General features: G+C 45.8%; 1 long non-coding RNA gene across 1 annotated transcript in view; it reads right to left on the bottom strand.

Annotated features, from left to right (window-relative positions):
* The window catches only part of LOC135572981 (uncharacterized), a 62,026-nt gene that overhangs the window by 38,510 nt on the left and 2,627 nt on the right, over nt 1-20,889 (bottom strand). The window lies entirely within an intron of this gene.

A 20,889-nucleotide genomic window follows, 5' to 3' on the forward strand; every position in this document is an offset into this window, starting at 1 on the left:
TTGTGTAGGGTGTGTTTGTGTAGGGGTGTGTGATTGTGTAGGGTGTGTTTGTGTAGGGTGTGTTTGTGATTGTGTGGGTGGGTGTGTTTGTGTAGGGTGTGTTTGTGTAGGGTGTGTGGTGGTGTGTTGTGTAGGGTGTGTTTGTGTATGGTGTGTTTGTGTGGGTGTGTTTGTTTGTAGGGTGTGGTGTGTTTGTGTAGGGTGTGGTGTGTTTTGTGTATGGTGTGTGTTTGTGTAGGGTGTGTGTTTGTGTAGGGTGTGTTTGTGTAGGGTGTGGTGTGTTTGTGTAGGGTGTGGTGTGTTTGTGTAGGGTGTGGTGTGTTTGTGTAGGGTGTGTTTGTGTAGGGTGTGTTTGTGTAGGGTGTGTTTGTGTATGGTGTGTTTGTGTTTGTGTAGGGTGTGTTTGTGTAGGGTGTGTTTGTGTAGGGTGTGGTGTGATTGTGTAGGGTGTGTTTGTGTATGGTGTGTTTGTGTAGGGTGTGTTTGTGTAGGGTGTGGTGTGTTTGTGTAGGGTGTGGTGTGTTTGTGTATGGTGTGTTTGTGTAGGGTGTGTTTGTGTAGGGTGTGTTTGTGTAGGGTGTGGTGTGTTTGTGTAGGGTGTGTTTGTGTAGGGTGTGGTGTGATTGTGTAGGGTGTGTTTGTGTGTGGTGTGTTTGTGTAGGGTGTGTTTCTGTGTGGTGTGTTTGTGTAGGGTGTGTTTGTGTAGGGTGTGTTTGTGTAGGGTGTGTTTGTGTATGGTGTGTTTGTGTAGGGTGTGGTGTGTTTGTGGATGGTGTGTTTGTGTAGGGTGTGTTTGTGTGTGGTGTGTTTGTGTATGGTGTGTTTGTGTAGGGTGTGTTTGTGTAGGGTGTGTTTGTGTGTGGTGTGTTTTTGTATGGTGTGTTTGTGTTGTGTAGGGTGTGTTTGTGTGTGGTGTGTTTGTGTAGGGTGTGTGTTTGTGTAGGGTGTGTTTGTGTAGGGTGTGGTGTGTTTGTGTGTGGTGTGTTTGTTTGTAGGGTGTGTTTCTGTGTGTTTGTGTAGTGTGTTTGTGTAGGGTGTGTTTGTGTATGGTGTGTTTGTTTGGTGTGGTTGTGTGGTGTGTTTGTGTAGGGTGTGTTTGTGTGGGTGTGTTTGTGTTAGGGTGTGTTTGTGTGGTGTGTGTTTGTGTAGGGTGTGTTTGTGTATGGTGTGTTTGTGTAGGGTGTGGTGTGGTTGTGTATGGTGTGTTTGTGTAGGGTGTGTTTGTGTAGGGTGTGGTGTGTTTGTGTAGGGTGTGTTTGTGTGTTGTGTTTGAGTAGGGTGTGTGTGTGATTGTGTAGGGTGTGTTGATTGTGTAGGGTGTGGTGTGTTTGTGTAGGGTGTGTTTGTGTTGTGTATGGTGTGTTTGTGTAGGGTGTGTGTTTGTGTAGGGTGTGGTGTGTTTGTGTAGGGTGTGTTTGTGTAGGGTGTGTTTGTGTGTGTGTTTGTGTTTGTGTAGGGTGTGTTTTTGTGTAGGGTGTGTTTGTGTAGGTGTGTTTGTGTGTGTGTTTGTTGTTGTTTGTGTAGGGTGTGTTTGTGTAGGGTGTGTTTGTGTAGGGTGTGTTGATTGTGTAGGGTGTGTTTCTGTGGGTGTGTTTGTGTAGGGTGTGTTTGTGTATGTGTGTGCTTGTGTGTTTGTGGAGGGTGTGGTGTGGTTGTTTGTGTATGGTGTGTTTGTGTAGGGTGTGTTTGTGTAGGGTGTGTTGTGTTTGTGTAGGGTGTGTTTGTGTGTGGTGTGTTTGAGTAGGGCTTGGTGTGATTGTGTAGGGTGTGTTTGTGTAGGGTGTGGTGTGTTTGTGTAGGGTGTGGTGTGATTGTGTGGATGTGGTGTGTTTGTGTAGGGTGTGTTTGTGTAGGGTGTGGTGTGTTTGTGTAGGGTGTGGTGTGTTTGTGTAGGGTGTGTTTGTGTGTGTTTGTGTAGGGTGTGTTTGTGTATGGGTGTGTTTGTGTTTGTGGTGTGTTTGTGTATGGTGTGTTTGTGTGGGTGTGTTTGTGTAGGGTGTGGTGTGTTTGTGTAGGGTGTGTGTGTTTCTGTAGGGTGTGTTTGTGTGTTTGTGTAGGGTGTGTTTGTGTAGGGTGTGTTTGTGTAGGGTGTGTTTGTGTAGGGTGGTTTGTGTTTGTGTTGTGTTTGTGTAGGGTGTGTTTGTGTAGGGTGTTTGTTTGTTTTGTGTAGGGTGTGTTTCTGTTTGTGTAGGGTGTGGTGTGATTGTGTAGGGTGTGTTTGTGTAGGGTGTGGTGTGTTTGTGTAGGGTGTGTTTGTGTTTGTGTAGGGTGTGGTGTGTTTGTGTAGGGTGTGGTGTTTTTTGTGTAGGGTGTGTGTTTGTGTAGGGTGTGTTTGTGTAGGGTGTGTTTGTGTTTGTAGGGTGTGTTTGTGTAGGGTGTGTTTGTGTAGGGTGTGGTGTGTTTTGTGTAGGGTGTGTGTTGTGTTTGTGTAGGGTGTGTTTTTGTGTGTTGTGTTTGTGGGTGTGTTTCTGTGTGGTGTGTTTGTGTAGGGTGTGTTTGTGTAGGGTGTGTTTGTGTAGGGTGTGTTTGTGTATGGTGTGTTTGTGTAGGGTGTGGTGTGTTTGGTGTGTTTGTGTGGTGTGTTTGTGTAGGGTGTGTTTGTGTATGTTTGTGTGGGTGTGTTTGTGTAGGGTGTGTTTTTGTGGGTGTGTTTGTGTGTGGTGTGTTTGTGTATGGTGTGTTTGTGGTGTGTTTGTGTAGGGTGTGTTTGTGTAGGGTGTGGTGTGTTTGTGTAGGGTGTGTTTGTGTAGGGTGTGTGTGTGTTTGTGGGTGTGTTTGTGTGGGTTTGTGTAGGGTGTGTTTGTGTGTGGTGTGTGTGTTTGTGTTTGTGTTTGTGGTGTGTTTGTGTAGGGTGTGGTGTGTTTTGTGTAGGGTGTGTTTGTGTAGGGTGTGTTTGTGTGGTGTGTTTGTGTAGGGTGTGTTTGTGTAGGGTGTGGTGTGATTGTGTAGGGTGTGTTTGTGTTGTGTGTTTGTGTAGGGTGTGTTTGTGTAGGGTGTGTGTTTGTGTAGGGTGTGTTTCTGTGTGGTGTGTTTGTGTAGGGTGTGTTTGTGTATGGTGTGTTTGTGTAGGGTGTGTTTGTGTAGGGTGTGTTTGTGTGTGGTGTGTTTGTGTAGGGTGTGTTTGTGTATGGTGTGTTTGTGTAGGGTGTGTTTGTGTAGGGTGTGGTGTGTTTGTGTAGGGTGTGGTGTGTTTGTGTATGGTGTGTTTGTGTAGGGTGTGTTTGTGTAGGGTGTGTTTGTGTAGGGTGTGTTTGTGTAGGGTGTGGTGTGTTTGTGTAGGGTGTGTTTGTGTAGGGTGTGGTGTGATGTGTTTTGTAGGGTGTGTTTGTGTGTGGTGTGGTGTGTTTGTGTAGGGTGTGTGTTTGTGTGTGGTGTGTTTGTGTAGGGTGTGTTTGTGTAGGGTGTGTTTGTGTAGGGTGTGTTTGTGTATAGGTGTGTTTTGTGTAGGGTGTGTTTGTGTGTGTGTTGTGTATGGTGTGTTTGTGTAGGGTGTGTTTGTGTGTGTTTGTTTGTGTATGGTGTGTTTGTGTAGGGTGTGTTTTGTGTAGGGTGTGGTTGTTTGTGTGGTGGTGTGTTTGTGTAGGTGTGTTTGTGTGTGGTGTGAGTGTGGGTGTTTGTGTAGGGTGTGTTTGTGTAGGGTGTGGTGTGTTTGTGTAGGGTGTGTTTGTGTAGGGTGTTTGGTGTGTTTGTGTGTGGTGTGTTTGTGTAGGGTGTGTTTGTGTGGGTGTGTTTGTGTAGGGTGTGTTTGTGTATGGTGTGTTTGTGTAGGGTGTGGTGTGGTTGTGTAGGTGTGTTTTTGTGTAGGTGTGTGTTTGTGTAGGGTGTTTGGTGTGTTTGTGTAGGGTGTGTTTGTGTAGGGTGTGTTTGTGTAGGGTGTGTTTGTGTAGGGTGTGTTTGTGTAGGGTGTGTTTGTGTAGGGTGTGGTGTGTTTGTGTGTGGTGTGTTTGTGTGTGTGTGTTTGTGTAGGGTGTGTTTGTGTAGGGTGTGTTTGTGTAGGGTGTGTTTGTGTAGGGTGTGTGGTGTGTTTGTTTGTGTAGGGTGTGTTTGTGTATGGTGTGTTTGTGTAGGGTGTGGTGTGGTTGTGTATGGTGTGTTTGTGTAGGGTGTGTTTGTGTAGGGTGTGGTGTGTTTGTGTAGGGTGTGTTTGTGTAGGGTGTGTTTGTGTGTGGTGTGTTTGTGTAGGGTGTGTTTGTGTAGGGTGTGTTTGTGTGTGTAGGGTGTGTGTTGTGTAGGGTGTGGTGTGTTTGTGTAGGGTGTGTAGGGTGTGTTTGTGTAGGGTGTGTTTGGTGTGTTTCTGTAGGGTGGTGTGTTTGTGTGGTGTGTTTGTGTAGGGTGTGTTTGTGTATGGTGTGTTTGTGTAGGGTGTGTGTGTGTTTGTGTGTTTGTGTGTGTAGGGTGGTGTGTTTGTGTAGGGTGTGGTGTGTTTGTGTAGGGTGTGTTTGTGTGTGTTTGTGTTTGTGTGTTTGTGTAGGGTGTGTTTGTGTATGGTGTGTTTGTGTTTGTGTTTCTGTGTAGGTGTGTTTGTGTGGGTGGGTGTGTTTGTGTAGGGTGTGTTGTTTGTGTAGGGTGTGTTTGTGTAGGGTGTGTTTGTGTATGGTGGTGTAGGGTGTGTTTGTGTGGGTGTGGTTGTTTGTGTGGTGTGTTTTTGTGTGTGGTGTGTTTGTGTAGGGTGTGTTTGTGTAGGGTGTGTTTGTGTAGGGTGTGGTGTGTTTGTGTAGGGTGTGTTTGTGTAGGGTGTGGTGTGTTTGTGTAGGTGTTTGTGTTTGTGTGTGGTGTGTTTGTGTAGGGTGTGTTTGTGTAGGGTGTGTTTGTGTAGGGTGTGTTGTGTGTAGGGTGTGTTTGTGTAGGGTGTGTTTGTGTGTGTGTGTGTTTGTGTGTGGTGTGTTTGGTGTGTTTGTGTAGGGTGTGTTTGTGTGTGGTGTGTTTGTGTAGGTGTGTTTGTGTGTGTGTTTGTGTAGGGTGTGTTTGTGTGGGTGTGTGTTTGTGTGGGTGTGTTTGTGTAGGGTGTGTTTGTGTTTGTGTGTGGGTGTGTTTGTGTAGGGTGTGTTTCTGTGTGGGTGTGTTTGTGTAGGGTGTGTTTGTGTATGGTGTGTTTGTGTAGGGTGTGTTGGTGTTTGTGTAGGGTGTGTGGGTGTGTTTGTGTAGGGTGTGGTGTGTTTGTGTAGGGTGTGTTTGTGTAGGGTGTGTTTGTGTTGTGTTTGTGTAGGGTGTGTTTGTGTAGGGTGTGTTTGTGTAGGGTGTGGTGTGATTTGTGTAGGGTGTGTTTCTGGTGTGTGTTTGTGTAGGGTGTGTTTGTGATGTGTTTGTGTAGGGTGTGTTTGTGTGTGTGTTGTGTAGGGTGTGTTTGTGTAGTGGTGTGTTTGTGTATGGTGTGTTGTGTAGGGTGTGTGTGGTGTGTTTGTGTGTGTTTTGTGTAGGGTGTGTTTGTGTAGGGTGTGGTGTGTTTGTGTAGGGTGTGTGTTTGTGTTTGTGTAGGGTGTGGTGTGTGTTGTTTGTGTAGGGTGTGTGTTTGTTTGTAGGGTGTGTTTGTGTAGGATGGTGTGTTGTGTTTTGTGTGTTTTGTGTAGGGTGTGGTGTGTTTGTGTAGGGTGTGGTGTGGTGTGTTTGTGTAGGGTGTGTTTGTGTGGGTGTGGTGTGTTTGTGGTGTGTTTGTGTAGGGTGGTGTGTTTGTGTAGGGTGTGGTGTGTTTGTGTAGGGTGTGTTTGTGTAGGGTGTGGTGTGTTTGTGTAGGGTGTGTTTGTGTAGGGTGTGTTTGTGTTTGTAGGGTGTGTTTGTGTTTGGGTGTGTGTAGGGCTTGTTTTGTGTAGGGTGTGTTTGTGTAGGGTGTGTTTGTGTAGGGTGTGTTTGTGTATGGTGTGTTTGTGTAGGGTGTGTGTGTTTGTGTAGGGTGTGTTTGTGTAGGGTGTGTTTGTGTAGGGTGTGTTTGTGTAGGGTGTGTTTGTGTAGGGTGTGGTGTGTTTGTTTGTGTAGGGTGTGTTTGTGTGTTTGTTTCTGTGTGGTGTGTTTGTGTAGGGTGTGTTTGTGTGTTTGTGTAGGGTGTGTTTCTGTGTGTTTGTGTAGGGTGTGTTTGTGTAGGGTGTGTGTGATTGTGTAGGGTGTGTTTGTGTAGGGTGTGTGTGTTTGTGTGTGTTTCTGTAGGGTGTGTTTGTGTAGGGTGTGTGTTGTGTTTGTGGATGTGGGTGTGTTTGTGTAGGGTGTGTTTGTGTAGGGTGTGTGTTGGTGTGTATGGGTGTGTTTGTGTTTGTGTAGGGTGTGTTTGTGTAGGTGTGTGTTTGTGTTTGTGTAGGGTGTGTTTGTGTGGGTGTGTTTGTGTAGGGTGTGTGTGGGTGTGTTTGTGTATGGTGTGTTTGTGTAGGTGTGGTGTGTTTGTGTGGGTGTGTGTTTGTGTATGGGTGTGTTTGTGTGTGTAGTGTGTTTGTGTAGGGTGTGTTTGTGTGGGTGTTTGTTTGTAGGGTGTGTTTGTGTAGGGTGTGTTTGTGTAGGGTGTGTTTGTGTGTGTTTGTGTAGGGTGTTTGTGTGGGTGTGTTTCTGTGTGTGTGTTTGTGTAGGGTGTGTGATTGTGTAGGATGTGTGTGATTGTGTAGGGTGTGTTTGTGTAGGGTGTGTTTTGTGTAGGGTGTGTTTGTGTAGGGTGGTTTGTGTGTGGTTGTTTGTAGGGTGTGTTTCTGTGTGGTGTGTTTGTGTAGGGTGTGTTTGTGTGTGTGTTTGTGTAGGGTGTGGTGTGATTGTGTAGGGTGTGTGTTGTGTGTGTGGGTGTGTTTGTGTGGGTGTGTTTGTGTAGGGTGTGGTGTGTTTGTGTAGGGTGTGTTTTGTGATGTGTGTGTGGTGTGTTTGTGTGTTTGTGTAGGGTGTGTTTGTGTGTAGGTGTGTTTGGGGTGTGGTGTGTTTGTGTAGGTGTTTGTGTGGGTGTGTGTTGTGTTTGTGTAGGGTGTGGTGTGTTTGTGTAGGGTGTGTGTTTTGTGTAGGGTGTGTTTGTGTAGGGTGTTTGTGTGTGTGATTGTGTAGGGTGTGTGTTTTGTGTGGGTGTGTTTGTGTAGGGTGTGTTTGTGTAGGGTGTGTAGGGTGTGTGATTGTGTAGGGTGTGTTTGTGTAGGTGTGTTTGTGTTGTGTTTGTGTTTGTGTAGTGTGTGTGTTTGTGTAGGGTGTGTGTGATTTGTGTAGGGTGTGTTTGTGTAGGGTGTGGTGTGGTGTGTTTGTGTAGGGTGTTTGTGTAGGTTGTTTGTGTAGGGTGTGGTGTGATTGTGTGTGGGTGTGTTTGTGTAGGGTGTGTTTGTGTAGGGTGTGGTGTGTTTGTGTAGGGTGTGTTTTTTGTGTTGTGTGTAGGGTGTGTTTGTGTGTGGTGTGTTTGTGTAGGTGTGTGTTTGTGTATGGTGTGTTTTTGTGTAGGGTGTGTTTGTGTAGGTGTGTTTGTGTATGGTGTGTTTGTGTAGGGTGTGTGTTTGTGTAGGGTGTGTTGTTTGTGTAGGGTGTGTTGTGTTTGTGTAGGGTGTGTTTGTGGGTGTGTTTGTGTAGGGTGTGTTTGTGTAGGTGTGTGTGTGTGATTGTGTAGGGTGTGTTTGTGTGTGGTGTGTTTGTGTGTGGTGTGTTTCTGTGTGGTGTGTTTGTGTAGGGTGTGTTTGTGTGTGGTGTGTTTGTGTAGGGTGTGGTGTGTTTGTGTAGGGTGTGTTTGTGTAGGGTGTGGTGTGTTGTGTAGGGTGTGTTTGTTTGTGTGGGTGTGTTTGTGTAGTTGTGTTTGTGTGGGTGTGTTTGTGTGTTTGTGTAGGGTGTGTTTGTGTAGGGTGTGTTTCTGTGTGGTGTGTTTGTGTAGGGTGTGTTTGTGTATGGTGTGTTTGTGTAGGGTGTGTTTGTGTGTTTGTGTAGGGTGTGTTTGTGTAGGGTGTGTTTGTGTAGGGTGTGTTTGGTGTGTGTTTGTGTATGGTGTGTTTGTGTGGGTGTGTTTGTGTAGGGTGTGGTTGTTTGTGTAGGGTGTGGTGTGATTGTGGTGGGTGTAGGGATGTGGTGTGTTTGTGTGGGTGTGGTTTTTGTGTAGGGTGTGGTGTGTTTGTGTAGGGTGTGTTTTTGTGTGGGTGTGTTTGTGTAGGGTGTTTCTGTGTGGTGTGTTTGTGTAGGGTGTGTTTGTGTGGTGTGTTTGTGTAGGGTGGTGTGTTTGTGTAGGGTGTGTTTGTGTGGGTGTGGTGTGTTTGTGTAGGGTGTGTTGATGTGTGGTGATTTGTGTTTGTTTGTAGGGTGTGTGTTTGTGTAGGGTGTGTGTGTTTGTGTAGGGTGTGTTTGTGTAGGGTGTGTTTGTGTAGGGTGTGTTTGTGTGTGTTTTTGTAGGGTGTGTTTGTGTAGGGTGTGTTTGTGTAGGGTGTGGTGTGTTTGTGTAGGGTGTGTTTGTGTAGGGTGTGTTTGTGTAGGGTGTGGTGTGTTTGTGTAGGGTGTGTTTGTGTGGTGTGTTTGTGTAGGGTGTGTTTGTGATTGTGTAGGGTGTGTTTGTGTATGGTGTGTTTGTGTGTGTGGTGTGTTTGTGTAGGGTGTGTTTGTGTGTTGTGTTTGGTGTGTGTGTGTTTGTGTAGGGTGTGTTTGTGTAGGGTGTGTTTGTGTAGGGTGTGTTTTGTGTAGGGTGTTTGGGTGTGTTTGTGTGTAGGGTGTGTTTGTGTAGGGTGTGTTTTTCTGTGTGTGGTTGTTTGTGTAGGGTGTGTTTGTTTGTGTAGGGTGTGTGTTTGTGTGTTTGTGTGTGGTGTGTTTGTGTAGTGGTGTGTTTGTGTGTGGGTGTGTTTGTGTGGGTGTGTTTGTGTAGGGTGTGTTTGTTTCTGTGTATTTGTGTAGGGTGTGTTTGTGTGGGTGTGTTTGTGTAGGGTGTGTTTGTGTAGTGGTGTGTTTGTGTAGGGTGTGTTTGTGTGGGTGTGTTTGTGTGTGTTTGTGTAGGGTGTGTTTGTGTAGGGTGTTTCTGTGTGGTGTGTTTGTGTAGGGTGTGGTGTGTTTGTGTAGGGTGTGGTGTGTTTGTGTGTGGTGTGTTTGTGTAGGGTGTGTTTGTGTAGGGTGGTGTGTTTGTGTAGGGTGTGTGTGTTTGTGTAGGTGTGTGTTTGTGTAGGGTGTGTGTGTTGTGTGTGTGTTTGTGTAGGGTGTGTGATGTGTGTTTGGTGGTGTGTTTGTGTATGGTGTGTTTGTGTAGGGTGTGTTTGTGTAGGGTGTGTTTGTGTAGGGTGTGTTTGTGTGTTGTTTCTGTTTGTGTAGGGTGTGTGTGTTGTGTTTTTGTAGGGTGTGGTGTGTTTGTGTGAGGGTGTGTTTGTGTGTAGGTGTGTTTGTGTAGGTGTTTGTGTGTGTTTGTGTAGGGTGTGTTTGTGTGGGTGTGTTTGTGTAGGGTGTTTGGTGTGTTTGTGTGTGGTGTGTTTGTGTAGGGTGGTGTGTTTCTGTGTGGTGTGTTTGTGTAGGGTGTGTTTGTGTAGGGTGGTGTGTTTGTGGATGGTGTGTTTGTGTAGGGTGTGTTTGTGTGTGTGTTTGTGTAGGGTGTGTTTGTGTGTGGTGTGTTTGTGTAGGGTGTGTTTGTGTAGGGTGTGTGTTTGTGTAGGGTGTGTTTGTGTGTGTGGTGTGTTTGTGTAGGGTGTGTTTGTGTGTGTTTGTGTAGGGTGTGTTTGTGTAGGGTGTGTGTGTGTTGTGTTTGTGTAGGTGTGTTTGTGTATGGTGTGTTTGTGTAGGGTGTGGTGTGGGTGTGGTGTTGTGTAGGGTGTGTTTGTGTAGGGTGTGTTTGTGTTTGTGTGTTTGTGTAGGGTGTGTTTGTGTAGGGTGTGGTGTGTTTGTGTAGGGTGTGTTTGTGTGGTGTGTTTGTGTAGGTGTGTTTGTGTAGGGTGTGTTTTGTGTAGGGTGTGTGTGATTGTTTGTGTGTGGTGTGTTTGTGTAGGGTGTGTTTGTGTAGGGTGTGTTTGTGTAGGGTGTGTTTGGTGTGTTTGTGTAGGGTGTGTTTGTATGGTGTGTTTGTGTAGGGTGTGTTTGTGTGGGTGTGTTTGTGTAGGTGTGTGTTTGTGTGGTGTGTTTGTGTGGGTGTGGGTGTGGTGTGATTGTGTAGGGTGTGTTTGTGTGTGTTTGTGTGTATGGGTGTGTTTTGTGTAGGGTGTGTTTGTGTTGTGTTTGTGTAGGGTGTGTTTGTGTAGGGTGTGGTGTGTTGTGTAGGGTGGTGGTGTGTTTGTGTAGGGTGTGTTTGTGTAGGGTGTGTTTGTGTAGGGGTGTGTTTGTGTAGGTGTGTGTGTTTGTGTGTATGGTGGTGTGTTTGTGTAGGGTGTGTTTGTGTAGGGTGTGTGTGTTTGTGTAGGGTGTGTTTGTGTGTGGTGTGTTTGTGTGTAGGGTGTGTTTGTGTAGGGTGTGTTTGTGTAGGGTGTGTTTTTGTGTGTGGTTGTGTGTTTGGGTGTGTTTGTTTGTGTGGTGTGTTTGTGTGGGTGGTGTGTTTGTGTGTGTTTGTGTGTGTGGTGTGTTTGTGTTTGTGTGGGTGTGTTTGTGTTGTGTTTTGTGTAGGGGTGTGTTTGTGTGTGTTTGTGTAGGGTGTGTTTGTGTGTTTGTGATTGTGTAGGGTGTGTTTGTGTGGTGTGTTTGTGTAGGGTGTGTTTGTGTGTTTTGTGTAGGGTGTGTTTGTGTGGGTGTGTGTGTTGTGTTTGTGTAGGGTGTGTTTGTGTATGTGTGTTTGTGTTGTGTGTGGTTTGTGTAGGTGTGTTTGTGTAGGTGTGTGTTTGTGTTTGTGTAGGGTGTGGTGTGATTGTGTAGGGTGTGTTTGTGTGGTGTGTGTTTGTGTAGGGTGTGTTTGTGTAGGGTGTGTTTGTGTAGGGTGTGTTTTGTGTAGGGTGTGTTTCTGTGTGGTGTGTTTGTGTAGGGTGTGTTTGTGTATTGTGTTTGTGTAGGGTGTGGTGTGGTTGTGTATGGTGTGTTTGTGTGGGTGTGTTTGTGTAGGGTGTGGTGTGTTTGTGTAGGGTGTGTTTGTGTAGGGTGTGGTGTGATTGTGTAGGATGTGGTGTGATTGTGTGGGTGTGTTTGTGTGTGGTGTGTTTCTGTGTGGTGTGTTGTGTAGGGTGTGTTTGTGTTGTGTTTGTGTAGGGTGTGTTTGTGTAGGTGTGTGTTTGTGTAGGGTGTGTTTGTGTATGGTGTGTGTTTTGTGTGGGTGTGTGTGTTTGTGTTTGTGTAGGGTGTGTTTGTGTAGGGTGTGTTTGTGTAGGTGGTGTGTTTGTGTAGGGTGTGTTTCTGTGTGGTGTGTTTGTGTGTGTGTTTGTGTAGGGTGTGTTTGTGTAGGGTGTGGTGTGTTTGTGTAGGGTGTGTGTTGTGTGGTGTTTCTGTGTGTTTGTGTAGGTGTGTTTGTGTAGGGTGTGTTTGTGTTTGTGTAGGGTGTGTTTGTGTGTGGTGTGTTTGTGTGTGTTTGTGTAGGGTGTGTTTGTGTAGGGTGTGTTGTGTGTTTGTGTAGGGTGTGGTGTGTTTGTGTAGGGTGTGTTTGTGTAGGGTGTGTTTGTGTAGTGGTGTGTTTGTGTGTGTGTTTTTGTGTAGGGTGTGTTTGTGTTTGTGTAGGTTTCTGTGGGTGTGTTTGTGTAGGGTGTGTTTGTGTGTGTTTGTGTAGTTTTGGTTGTGTAGGGTGTGTTTGTGTAGGGTGTGTTTGTGTAGGGTGTGTTTGTGTAGGGTGGTGTGTTTGTGTTTGTGTAGGGTGTGTTTGTGTAGGATGTGTGTTTGTGTGTAGGGTGTGGTGTGATTGTGTAGGGTGTGTTTGTGATTGTGTGGTGGTTTGTGTGGTGTGTTTGTGTAGGGTGTGTTTGTGTAGGGTGTGTTTGTGTATGGGTGTGTTTGTGGGTGTGGTGTGTTTGTGTAGGGTGTGTTTGTGTGTTTGTGTAGGGTGGGTGTGTTTGTGGTGTGTTTGTGTGTGTGTTGTTTGTGTATGGTGTGTTTTGTGTTGTGTGGTGTGTTTGTGTAGGGTGTGTTTGTGTAGGGTGTGTTTGTGTGTTTGTGTAGGGTGTGTTTGTGTGTGGTTTTGTGTGTGGTGTGATTGTGTAGGGTGTGTTTGTGTGTGGTGTGTTTGTGTAGGGTGTGTTTGTTTGTGTGGGTGTTTGTGTTGTGTTTGTGTGTGTGTTTGTGTTGGTGTGTATGGTGTGTTTGTGTAGGGTGTGTTTTTGTGTAGGGTGTGTTTGTGTAGGGTGTTTATTGTGTGTTTTGTGTAGGGTGTGTTTGTGTAGGGTGTGTGTGTGTTTTTTGTGTAGGGTGTGTTTGTTTGTGTAGGGTGGTGTGTTTGTGTAGGGTGTGTTTGTGTGTGGTGTGTTTGTGTAGGGTGTGTTTGTGTGTGTGTTTGTGTAGGTGTGTTTGTGTAGGGTGTGTTTGTGTAGGGTGTGGTGTGTTTTGTGTAGGGTGTGTTTGTGTAGGGTGTGTTTTGTGTGTGGGGTGTGTTTGTGTATGGTGTGTTGTGTGTTTGTGTGATTGTGTGGTGTGTTTGTGTAGGGTGTGTTTGTGTAGGGTGTGTTTGTGTGGCGTGTTTGTGTAGGGTGTGGTGTGTTTGTGTAGGGTGTGTTTGTTGTGTTTGTGTAGGGTGTGTAGGGTGTGTTTGTGTAGGGTGTGTGTTTTGTGTAGGGTGTGTTTTTGTGTAGGGTGTGTTTGTGTAGGGTGTGTTTGTGTAGGGTGGTGTGTTTGTGTAGGGTGTGGTGTGTTTGTGTATTGTGTAGGGTGTGTTTGTGTAGGGTGTGTTTGTGTAGGGTGTGTGTGATTGTGTAGGGTGTGTTTGTGTGGGTGTGTTTGTGTAGGGTGTGTTTGTGTAGGGTGTGTTTGTGTAGGGTGTGTTTGTGTGTGGTGTGTTTGTGTAGGGTGTGGTGTGTTTTTGTGTAGGGTGTGGTTTGTGTAGGTGTGTTTGTGTAGGGTGATTTGTGTAGGATGTGGTGTGTTTGTGTAGGGTGTGTTTGTGTAGGGTGTGGTTTGTGTAGGGTGTGTTTGTGTGTTTGTGTTGTGTAGTGTGTTTGTGTAGGGTGTGTTTGTGTAGGTGTGTGGTGTGTTTGTGTATGGTGTGTTTGTGTGTGTGTGTGTAGGGTGTGTGTTTGTGTAGGGTGTGTTTGTGTAGTGGTGTGTTTGTGTAGGGTGTGTTTGTGTATGGTGTGTGTTTTGTGTAGGGTGTGTTTGTGTAGGGTGTGTTTTGTGTAGGTGTGTTTGTGGTGTGTTTTGTGTAGGGTGTGTTTGTGTATGGTGTGTTTGTGTAGGGTGTGTTTGTGTAGGTGGGTGTGTTTGTGTTTGTGTTTGTGTGTGTGTGTTTGTGTAGGGTGTGTTTTTGTGGATAGGGTGTGTTTGTGTAGGGTGTGTTGTGATTGTGTTTTAGGGTGTGTTTGTGTGTTTGTGTGTGTTTGTGTAGGGTGTGTTTGTGTGGTGTGTTTGTGTGTGTGTTTGTGTAGGGTGTGTTTGTGTTTGTTTGTGTATGGTGTGTTTGTGTAGGGTGTGTTTGTGTAGGGTGTGTTTGTGTGTGGTGTGTTTGTGTAGGGTGGTGTGTGTTTGTGTAGGTGTGTGTTTGTGTAGGGTGTGTTTGTGTAGGGTGTGTGTTTGTGTGTGGTGTGATTGTGTAGGGTGTGTTTGTGTGTGGTGTGTTTGTGTAGGGTGTGTTTGTGTAGGGTGTGTTTGTGTAGGGTGTGTTTGTGTAGGGTGTGTTTGTGTGTGGTGTGTTTGTGTAGGGTGTGTTTGTGTAGGGTGTGTGTGTTTGTGTGTAGGGTGTGTTTGTTTCTGTGTGGTGTGTTTGTGTAGGGTGTGTTTGTGTAGGGTGTGTGTGTTTGTGTAGGGTGTGTTTGTGTTTGTGTAGGGTGTGTTTGTGTAGGGTGTGTTGATTGTGTAGGGTGTGTTTGTGTAGTGGTGTGTTTGTGTTTGTGGGTGTGTTTGTGTAGGGTGTGTTTGTGTTTGTGTAGGGTGTGTTTGTGTTGTGTTTGTGTGGGTGTGTTTTTGTGTTTGTTTGTGTAGGGTGTGTTTGTGTAGGGTGTGTTTGTGTAGGGTGTGTGTGTTTGTGTGGTGTGTTTGTGTAGGGTGTGTTTGTGTAGGGTGTGTTTGTGTATGGTGTGTTTGTGTAGGGTGTGTTTGTGTAGGGTGTGTTTGTGTGTAGGGTGTGGTGTGTTTGTGTAGGGTGTGTTTGTGTGGGTGTGTTTGTGTAGGGTGTGTGTAGGGTGTGTTTGTGTGGGTGTGTTTGTGTAGGGTGTGTGTTTGTGTGTAGGGTGTTTGTGTGGTGTGTTTGTGTAGGGTGTGTTTGTGTAGGTGTGTTTGTGTTTTTGTGTAGGGTGTGTTTGTGTGTGGTGTGTTTGTGTAGGGTGTGTTTTGTGTATGGTGTGTTTGTGTTTGTGTAGGGTGTGTTTGTGTATGGTGTGTTTGTGTGTGGTGTGTTTGTGTAGGGTGTGTTTGTGTGTTTGTGTAGGGTGTGTTTGTGTGATTGTGTAGGATGTGTTGTGATTGTGTAGGGTGTGTTTGTGTAGGGTGTGGTGTGATTGTGTGGGTGTTTGTGTGTGTTTGTTTGTGTAGGGTGTGTTTGTGTAGGGTGTGGTGTGTTTGTGTAGGGTGTGTTTGTGTAGGGTGTGTTTGTGTATGGTGTGTTTGTGTTTGTGTAGGGTGTGTTTGTGTAGGTGTGTTTGTGTAGGGTGTGTTTGTGTAGGGTGTGGTGTGATTGTGTAGGGTGTGTTTGTGTATGGTGTGTTTGTGTAGGGTGTGTTTGTGTAGGGTGTGGTGTGTTTGTGTAGGGTGTGTTTGTGTAGGGTGTGGTGTGTTTGTGTATGGTGTGTTTGTGTAGGGTGTGTTTGTGTAGGGTGTGTTTGTGTAGGGTGTGGTGTGTTTGTGTAGGGTGTGTTTGTGTAGGGTGTGTTTGTGTAGGGTGTGTTTGTGTAGGGTGTGTTTGTGTAGGGTGTGTTTCTGTGTGGTGTGTTTGTGTAGGGTGTGTTTGTGTAGGGTGTGTTTGTGTAGGGTGTGTTTTGTGTATGTGTTTGTGTTTGTTTGTGTAGGGTGTTTGGTGTGTTTGTGGATGGTGTGTTTGTGTAGGGTGTGGTGTGTTTGTGTATGGTGTGTTTGTGTAGGGTGTGTTTGTGTATGGTGTGTTTGTGTAGGGTGTGGTGTGTTTGTGTAGGGTGTGTTTGTGTAGGGTGTGTTTGTGTGTGGTGTGTTTGTGTAGGGTGTGTTTGTGTAGGGTGTGTTTCTGTGTGGTGTGTTTGTGTAGGGTGTGTTTGTGTGTGGTGTGTTTGTGTAGGGTGTGTTTGTGTAGGGTGTGTTTGTGTAGGGTGTGGTGTGTTTGTGTAGGGTGTGTTTGTGTGTGGTGTGTTTGTGTAGGGTGTGTTTGTGTAGGGTGTGTTTGTGTAGGGTGTGTTTGTGTAGGGTGTGTTTCTGTGTGGTGTGTTTGTGTAGGGTGTGTTTGTGTATGGTGTGTTTGTGTAGGGTGTGGTGTGGTTGTGTATGGTGTGTTTGTGTAGGGTGTGTTTGTGTAGGGTGTGGTGTGTTTGTGTAGGGTGTGGTGTGTTTGTGTAGGGTGTGGTGTGATTGTGTAGGATGTGGTGTGATTGTGTAGGGTGTGTTTGTGTAGGGTGTGGTGTGATTGTGTAGGGTGTGGTGTGTTTGTGTAGGGTGTGTTTGTGTGTGGTGTGTTTGTGTAGGGTGTGTTGGTGTATGGTGTGTTTGTGTTTGTGTAGGGTGTGTTTGTGTTTGTGTTTGTGTAGGGTGTGTTTGTGTAGGGTGTGGTGTGGTGTGTTTGTGTAGGTGTGTTTGTGTGTGGTGTGTTTGTGTAGGGTGTGTTTGTGTGTGTTTGTGTTGTGTTTGTGTAGGGTGTGTTTGTGTAGGTGTGTTTGTAGTGTGTGTTTGTGTAGGGTGTGTTTGTGTGTGGTGTGTTTGTGTAGGGTGTGTTTTGTGTAGGGTGTGTTTGTGTAGGGTGTGTTTGTGTGTGTTTGTGTAGGGTGTTTGTGTTGTGTTTGGTATGGTGTGTTTGTGTAGGTGTGTGTTTGTGTGATTGGTGTGTTTGTGTAGGGTGTGTTTGTGTATGGTGTGTTTGTGTAGGGTGTGTTTGTGTGTGGTGTGTTTGTGTATGGTGTGTTTGTGTAGGGTGTGTTTGTGTAGGGTGTGTTTGTGTTTGTGTGGGTGTGTTTGTTAGGGTGTGTTTTGTGTGGTGTGTTTGTGTAGGGTGTGTGGTGTGTTTGTGTAGGGTGTGTTTGTGTAGGGTGTGGTGTGTTTGTGTAGGTGTGTGTGTATGTGTTTGTGTAGTGTGTTTGTGTAGGGTGTGTTTGTGTAGGGTGTGTTTGTGTGGTTGTTTGTGTAGGGTGTGTTTGATTGTGTATGGTGTGTTTTGTGTGGGTGTGTTTGTGTAGGGTGTGTTTGTGTAGGGTGTGTTTTGTGTAGGGTGTGTTTTTGTGTAGGGTGTGTTTGTGTAGGGTGTGTTTTGTGGGTGTGTTTTTGTGTAGGGTGTGTTTGTGTAGTGGTGTGTTTGTGTAGGGTGTGTTTGTGTAGGGTGTGTTTGTGTTTGTTGTAGGGTGTGTTGTGTTTGTGTAGGGTGTGTTTGTGTTTGTGTAGGGTGTGTTTTTGTAGGGTGTGTTTTGTGTAGGGTGTGTTTTGTGTAGGGTGTGGTGTGTTTGTGTAGGGTGTGTTTTTGTGTATGGTGTGTTTGTGTAGGGTGTGTTTTTGTGTGGGTGTGTTGTGTATGGTGTGTTTGTGTAGGGTGTGTTTGTGTAGGGTGTGGTGTGTTTGTGTAGGGTGTGTTTGTGTGGGGTGTGGTGTGTTTGTGTAGGGTGTGTGTTTTGTGTAGGGTGTGTTTGTGTAGGGTGTGTTTGTGTGGGGTGTTTTGTGTAGGGTGTGTTTGTGTATGGTGTGTTTGTGTAGGGTGTGTTTGTGTATGGTGTGTTTGTGTGGGTGTGTTTGTGTAGGTGTGTTTGTGTGTGTTTGTGTAGGGTGTGTTTGTGTAGGGTGTGGTGTGTTTTGTGTAGGGTGTGTTTGTGTGTGGTGTGTTTGTGTGGGTGTGTTTGTGTAGGGTGTGTTTGTGTAGGGTGTGGTGTGTTTGTGTAGGGTGTGTTTGTGTGTGTTTGTGTGGTGTGTTTGTGTAGGGTGTGTTTGTGTAGGGTGTGTTTCTGTGTGGTGTGTTTGTGTAGGGTGTGTTTGTGTAGGGTGTGTTTGTGTGTTTTGTGTAGGGTGTGTGTTTGTGTAGGGTGTGTTTGTGTAGGGTGTGTTTGTGTAGGGTGTGTGTGTTTGTGTAGGGTGTGTTTGTGTAGGGTGTGTTTGTGTAGGTGGTGTGTTTGTGTAGGGTGTGTTTGTGTAGGGTGTGTTTGTGTAGGGTGTGGTGTGTTTGTGTAGGGTGTGTGTGATTGTGTAGGGTGTGTTTGTGTTGTGTAGGGTGTGTTGTGGTGTGTATGGTGTGTTTGTGTTTGTGTAGGGTGTGTTTGTGTAGGGTGTGTTTGTGTAGGGTGTGGTGTGATTGTTTTCTGTAGGGTGTGTTTGTGTAGGGTGTGGTGTGGGGTGTTTGTGTAGGGTGTGTTTGTGTGTGGTGTGTTTGTGTTTGTGTTTTGGGTGTGTTTGTGTAGGGTGTGTTTGTGTAGGGTGTGTTTGTGTAGGGTGTGTGTGTGTTTGTGTAGGGTGTGTTTGTGTATGGTGTGTTTGTGTGTGTTTGGTGTGTTTTTTGTGTAGGGTGTGGTGTGTTTGTGTAGGGTGTGTGTGTTTGTGTTTGGTGTGGTGTGTTTGTGTAGGGTGTGTTTTTGTGTAGGGTGTGGTGTGATTGTGTAGGGTGTGTTTGTGTTTGTGTGGTGTGTTTGTGTAGGGTGTGTGTTTCTGTGTGGTGTGTTTGTGTAGGGTGTGTTTGTGTAGGGTGTGGTGTGTTTGTGTAGGGTGTGTTTGTGTAGGGTGTTTGGTGTGTGTTGTGTAGGGTGTGTTTGTATGTGGTGTGTTTGTGTAGGGTGTGTTTGTGTAGGTGTGTTTGTGTAGGGTGTGGTGTGTTTGTGTATGGTGTGTTTGTGTAGGGTGTGTTTGTGTAGGGTGTGTTTGTGTTTGTGTGTTTTGTGTATGGTGTGTTTGTGTTGTGTAGGGTGTGTGTTTGTGTGTGTTTGTGTAGGGTGTGTTGTGTGTAGTGTGTGTTTGTGTAGGGTGTGTTTGTGTATGGTGTGTTTGTGTTGTGTGTGTAGGGTGTGTTTGTGTGGGTGTGTTTGTGTAGGGTGTGTTTTGTGTAGGGTGTGTTTGTGTGGTGTGTTTGTGTGTGGTGTGTGTTTGTTTGTGTATGGTGTGTTTTGTGTTTGTGTAGGTGTGTTTGTGTAGGGTGTGTAGGGTGTGTTTGTGTAGGGTGTGGTTTTGTGTAGGGTGTGTTTGTGGATGGGGTGTGTTTGTGTAGGGTGTGGTGTTTGTGTGTGGTGTGTTTGTGTAGGGTGTGTTTGTGTGTGGTGTGTTTGTGTAGGGTGTGTTGTGTAGGGTGTGGTGTGTTTTTCTGTAGGGTGTGTTTGTGTAGGGTGTGTTTGTGTTGTGTGGGTGTGTTTGTATGTGTGGTGTGTTTGTGTAGGGTGTGTTTGTGTAGGGTGTGGTGTGTTTGTGTAGGGTGTGTTTGTGTGTGGTGTATGGTGTGTTTGTGTAGGGTGTGTTTTGTGTATGGTGTGTTTGTGTAGGGTGTGTTTGTGTAGGGTGTGGTGTGATTGTGTAGGATGTGGTGTGTTTGTGTAGGGTGTGTTTGTGTTTTGTGGGTGTGTTTCTGTGGTGTGTTTGTGTAGGGTGTGTTTGTGTGTGTTTGTGTAGGGTGTGTTTGTGTGTAGGGTGTGTTTGTGTAGGTGTGTGTGTGGGTGTGTTTGTGTAGGGTGTGTTTGTGTAGGGTGTGTTTGTGTAGGGTGTGTTTGTGTAGGGTGTGTTTGTGTTTGTGTTTGTGTAGGGTGTGTTTGTGTAGGGTGTGTTTTGTGTAGGGTGTGGTTGTGATTGTGTAGGGTGGTTTGTGTGTTTTTGTGTAGGTGTGTTTGTGTTTGTGTATGGTGTGTTTGTGTAGGGTGTGTTTGTGTAGGGTGTGTTTGTGTAGGTAGTGTTTGTGTAGGGTGTGTTTGTGTAGGGTGTGTTTGTGTAGGGTGTGTTTGTGTAGGGTGTGTTTGTGTGTAGGTGTGTGTTTGTGTAGGGTGTGTTTGTGTGTGGTGTGTTTGTGTAGGGTGTGTTTGTGTGGGTGTGTTTGTGTAGGGTGTGTGTTTGTGTATGGTGTGTTTGTGTAGGGTGGTGTGTGTTTGTGTAGGGTGTGTTTGTGTAGGGTGTGTTTGTGTGGTGTGTTTGTGTGTGTTTGTGTAGGGTGTGTTTGTGTGTGGGGTGTGTTTGTGTTTTGTGTAGGTGTGTTTTGTGTATGGTTTGTGTGTGTGTTTGTGTAGGGTGTGTTTCTGTGTGGTGTGTTTGTGTAGGTGTTTGTGTATGGTGTGTTTGTGGGTGTGTTTGTGTAGGGTGTGTTTGTGTAGGGTGTGGTGTGTTTGTGTAGGTGTGTTTGTGTAGGTGTGTTTTTTGGGTGTGTGTTTGTGTGGTTTGTGTGTGTGTTTGTGTATTGTGTAGGGTGTGGTTGTTTGTGTGGTTGTTTGTGTAGGGTGTGTTTGTGTGGGGTGTGTAGGGTGTGTTTGTGTGTGGTGTGTTTGTGTAGGGTGTGTTTGTGTGTGGTGTGTTTGTGTAGGGTGTGTTGTGTTTGGTGTGTTTGTGTTTGTGTAGGGTGTGTTTGTGTGTATGGTGTGTTTGTGTAGGGTGTGTTTTGTGTAGGGTGTGTGGTTTTGTGTAGGGTGTGGTGTGATTGTGTAGGGTGTGGTTGTTGTGTAGGATGTGGTGTGATTGTGTAGGGTGTGTTTGTGTAGGGTGTGGTGTGATTGTGTAGGGTGTGGTGTGTTTGTGTAGGGTGTGATTGTGTTGGGTGTGTTTGTGTAGGGTGTGTTTGTGTATGGTGTGGTTGTGTATGGTGTGTTTCTGTGTGGTGTGTTTGTGTAGGGTGTGGTGTGGTGTGTTTGTGTAGGGTGTGTTTGTGTGTGGTGTGTTTGTGTAGGGTGTGTTTGTGTGTGGTGTGTTTGTGTATGTGTGTGTTGTGTGTATGTGGGTGTGTTTGTGTAGGGTGTGTTTGTGTAGGGTGGTGTGTTTGTGTAGGGTGTGTGTTTGTGTGTTTGTTTGTGTATGGTGTGTTTTTGTGTGTGGTGTGTTTGTGTAGGGTGTGTTTGTGTAGGGTGTGTTTGTGTATGGTGTGTTTGTGTAGGTGTGTTTGTGTGTTTGTTTGTGGAGGGTGTGTTTGTGTAGGGTGTGGTGTGTTTGTGTGTGGTGTGTTTGTGTGTGGTGTGTTTGTGTAGGGTGTGTTTGTGTAGGGTGTGTTTGTGTGTGGTGTGTTTGTGTAGGGTGTGTTTGTGTAGGGTGTGTTTGTGTAGGGTGTGGTGTGTTTGTGTAGGGTGTGTTTGTGTAGGATGTGGTGTGTTTGTGTAGGTGTGTGGTTTGTGTTGTGTAGGGTGTGTTCTGTGTGGTGTGTTTGTGTAGGGTGTGTTTGTGTGGTTTGTGTGTGTTTTAGGGTGTATGGTGTGTTTGTGTAGGGTGTGTTTGTGTGTGTGTGTTTGTGTAGGGTGTGTTTGTGTAGGGTGTGTTTGTGTAGGGTGTGGTGTGGTGTGTTTGTGTAGGGTGTGTTTGTGTGTGGTGTGTTTGTGTAGGGTGTGTTTGTGTAGGGTGTGTTTGTGTAGGGTGTGTTTGTGTAGGGTGTGTTTGTGTAGGGTGTGTTTGTGTAGGGGTGGGTGTGTTTGTGTAGGGTGTGGTTTGTGTAGGGTGTGTTTGTGTAGGGTGTGTTTTGTGTAGGTGTTTGTGGTGTGTTTGTGTATGGTGTGTTTGTGTAGGGTGTGGTGTGGTTGTGTATGGTGTGTTTGTGTAGGGTGTGTTTGTGTAGGGTGTGTGTGTTTGTGTAGGGTGTGTTTGTGTAGGGTGTGTTTGTGTGTGTGAGCAATACGTAACTGAACG

The sequence above is a fragment of the Oncorhynchus nerka genome, linkage group LG8, assembly GCF_034236695.1.
Source record: "Oncorhynchus nerka isolate Pitt River linkage group LG8, Oner_Uvic_2.0, whole genome shotgun sequence".
Taxonomy (NCBI): domain Eukaryota; kingdom Metazoa; phylum Chordata; class Actinopteri; order Salmoniformes; family Salmonidae; genus Oncorhynchus; species Oncorhynchus nerka.